Source organism: Lathyrus oleraceus, chromosome 6 (assembly GCF_024323335.1).
Source record: "Lathyrus oleraceus cultivar Zhongwan6 chromosome 6, CAAS_Psat_ZW6_1.0, whole genome shotgun sequence".
Classification (NCBI taxonomy): Eukaryota; Viridiplantae; Streptophyta; class Magnoliopsida; order Fabales; family Fabaceae; genus Lathyrus; species Lathyrus oleraceus.
Genome location: NC_066584.1, coordinates 359,907,874 through 359,911,964, shown reverse-complemented (window position 1 = coordinate 359,911,964; position 4,091 = coordinate 359,907,874).

Here is a 4,091-nt window from a genome sequence, read left to right as displayed (position 1 = left end):
TAACAGCGAACCAGTATAAAAATAACTTTGTAATTTTTCTTGTTCGTGTTATTACTTGATTGAGTCAGTTTTGAAAAATATTTTGTTTTTAGAAACCTAATTCAACCCGCCTCCCCCCCATTCTTTTGTTTCTTGCAACCTTCAGGTGGAACCCAACTTGGTGCTCCTAACGCTCCTACACCTTGGCATTCTCCTCCTTGGGAACAACATCAACAATACTCAGTCTAGCAAACATGGGGTTGGTCTCTGCCACCATGGGTTATGCCTCCATTCCCATATACCATGTCTTAATGGACACACCCCATTGTTCCTACAAAGCATCCAGACATCCTAGGACAGCTTCCTCAGGCGTATGCAGTTACTACATCATCTCAGACAATGATAAACATTGAGACCGCTATGCACACCATGTCTCTCCATACTATTGACAACTAATGGTACATGGATACTATAGCAACATTTCACACGACAACATCACAAGGTAATCTCTCATCTTAATCTCCTTTAAGTAATTCAAATCATAAAGTTTTTGTTGGAAGTGACCATGGAATTCCAATTCACGGCACTAGACACACACAAATACCCACTTCTCACCAACCACTTAACTTAAATCATGCCCTGCATGCCTAAAAAATTATTGAAAATTTAATTTTTGTGTGATGACTCGCCACTGACAACAATGTCTTTGTTTCCTTTGACCCTTGACTTTAATGTATCTAATTTTTAGACGGGGATCCCTCTTATGAGATGTGACAGCCATGGAGATCTTTATCAAGTCACCACTCCCTTTGATTTTTCCAGTATTACTTCCACTTTTTGGCACAATCGTCTTGGTCACCCTGGCGTTTCTGTTTTTCATTCCATTCCTAGTGATAATTTCATATGTTATAAACCTCTTAATTCTTCTACTACGTGTGCTTTTATGTTTTAGGCAAACATGCTAAGTTTCCATTTTTTAATTCTTAAATTTTGACGCCTTTTAATATTTTACATAGTGATTTATGGACGTCTCCAATTTTAAGTTTTGTTGGTCATAAATATTATATATTATTTTTAAATGATTTCACAAATATCTTGTGGACCTTTCCTATTAGCCAAAAATCCCAAGTATTTGAAAAGTCCACCTCACTTACAAACCTTATTCGCACATAATTTTTGCAAATTATAAAATGATTTCAATGTGAAAATGGTAATGAATATAATAACGAGATATTTCGCAAGTATTACACTGTTCATGGTCTTGTTTTTCATTTCTATTGTCCCCACACATCCTCACAAAATAGGAAAGCATGACGAAAAATAAGAACCATCAATAATATGATACACATTATGCTAGTTCATTCTTCTATCCCCACATCTTTTTGGCATCATACTCTTCAAATGACAGCTTATCTTTTAAACATTCTTCCATAAAACACTTCAAAGTTAGTCACTAACACAACTCTTATATCATTGAGGTTCCAGCTACACACATCTATGAGTCTTCAATTGTCTATGTTATCTTTTGTCTTTGTCCTCTAACATTCATAAGTTACAATCTTGCTCTACTCCGTGTGTCTTTTTGGGTTACCCGATGAATCATAAAGGCTATAAGTGTTTTGATTTTTCAAACATAAAATTAAGAATTTTGTGGCATGTTATCTTTGATGAAACCCAATTTCTATTAACCTAGATACATTCCCCTTCCCCTCACTCTTATAACTTCCTAAATTATGACCTACACCCTTAGATTATACATCAGTGGTAAAATCAAATGTTACCACTTGTTACAAATGACCAAACAAAACCGGAAACTATAACAAACCCCCCACCTCCCCAATAAACCAACAACGGCTCTCTAACCAATCTCTGGCTAGCTCAACCACAAAGACCTCATATCCTTCTTCCTCACCACCACCAATCCAACCAACCTCACCTCCACCTACACGGAGGATCACCACCCATGGAATGAAATGTATTGTTAAACCCTACAAGATATTCTCCCCATTAGTCTCTAAACCTGATCGCACCATCTCCCTCATACCTAAAAAACCCAAGCTAGCCTTATCTGACCCGAATTAGAAATCCATAATGCAATTTGAATTTGATTCTCTTATTAGAAATAAGATGTGAGATTTAGTTCCTCGTCCTTGTGATGCTAATCTTATTCGACGTATATGGATTTTTAGGCCTAACAAATGTTTTGATGGTTCCTTTGACCATTATAAGGCTCATCTTATAGGTTCATGGCAGGTTACAGTTGTAGGTGTGGATTATGATGAGACTTTTAGCCTAGTGGTGAAACCCTCTACCATTAGAACAATGATAAACATTGCTCTATCCAAATACTGACCCATTTATCAACCGGTTATACATACTGCCTTTTTACATGGTAATCTTCATCATACTATTTACATGCATCAACCATTGTATTTCCATGACCCTCATCATCCAGATTATGTGTGTCGTTTGAATAAGTCACTTTATGGTCTTAAGAACGCATGGTACTAATGTTATGCTGACTATGTAGCCACCACTAGTTTCCGCCATAGAACATCAGACCAATCCCTCTTCATATACCAATAGAGTTATGACATGGCCTACATTCTTCTATATGTAGACGACATCATCCTCATTACGTCTACTCATTTTCTTTGCAATTCAATTATGTCTCTCTTAGCATCTGAGTTTATAATGGAGAATTTAACCCCCCCTGAGTTAGTTTTTGGGTATTGTTGTATCTCGTTACCCTGATGGCATCTTTCTAAGTCAAAGCACCCATGTCTCAGATATCATCGAAGATGCTGGCATGGCATACTGCAAACCATAAGCCACTCTTGTTGACACCAAGTAGAAAATCAACATCTCCTCTAGCATGCCTTGTGAGGATCTCTCCCTATATCTAAGTAGTGCACTACCTTTACAGTACCTCACATTCAATAGACTTGATATATCCTATGTGGTTCAGCAAAGTCATCTTCACATGCATGCACTTAGAAAGAAATATATGCTTGCTCTCAAGCGCATTCTACAATATGTTCAGGGTACCATAACATTTGGATCACATTTATCACCATGCCTCATTACAAAACTTATCTCTTACATGGACATTGATTGAGGGTGGATGTCCTGACACCATACGCTCTACATATGGTTACTATGTTTTTTAGGTGACAAATCTCTTGGTCTTCTAAAAGGCAGCTTGCCCTCTCTCGTTCTAGTGATGAATCTGAATATATGGGTGTTGCAAATGTTGTCTCTGACTCGTGTAGGATTCATAACCTTCTATTGGAGCTCCATTTTCCTATTCCTCAGGCCACCTTGGTGTGTTGTGACAATGTTAGTGTCATCTATCTATCTGGTAATCCTATGCATCATCAATGTACTGACATATTGAGATGGACATCCATTTTGTTTGGGAAAAGGTAGCTCGTGGTTAGGCACGAGTCCTGCATATCCCCTCCAAGCACCAGATCGCAGACATCTTTAGCAAATGACTTCCTCGCATTCATTTTGTTGTAATTTGTAATAATTAGTTTCCTATAATCATAATATTTTGTCGTAATTAGTTTCTTGTAATTATGTTGTATCATAATTAAATAGTTGACCAAATGATGTGTGTGTGTGTATATATATATATATATATATATAATATATATATATATATATATTATATATATAATATATATATCATATATATATATATATATAATATATATATATATATATATATATATATATATATATATCTATATATAATAAATATATATATATATAGATATATATATATATATTATATATATATATATATATATATATATATATATAATTATATAATATATATATTATATCTTATATATATATATATATATATATATATATATATATATATATATTATATATATATAATATATATATATATATATATATATATATATATATATAATTATATATAATATATATTCACATGAATGAGAAAGGCAAGCATTCTAATTATTGTACAATATTCTATTCTATCAAAATTAACTTAAAGATAATACACACAACACATACATGCACACACAATTTTAAGGAGTAAGAAAATTTTCTAAGAGAATAGCTTGATTTTCTAA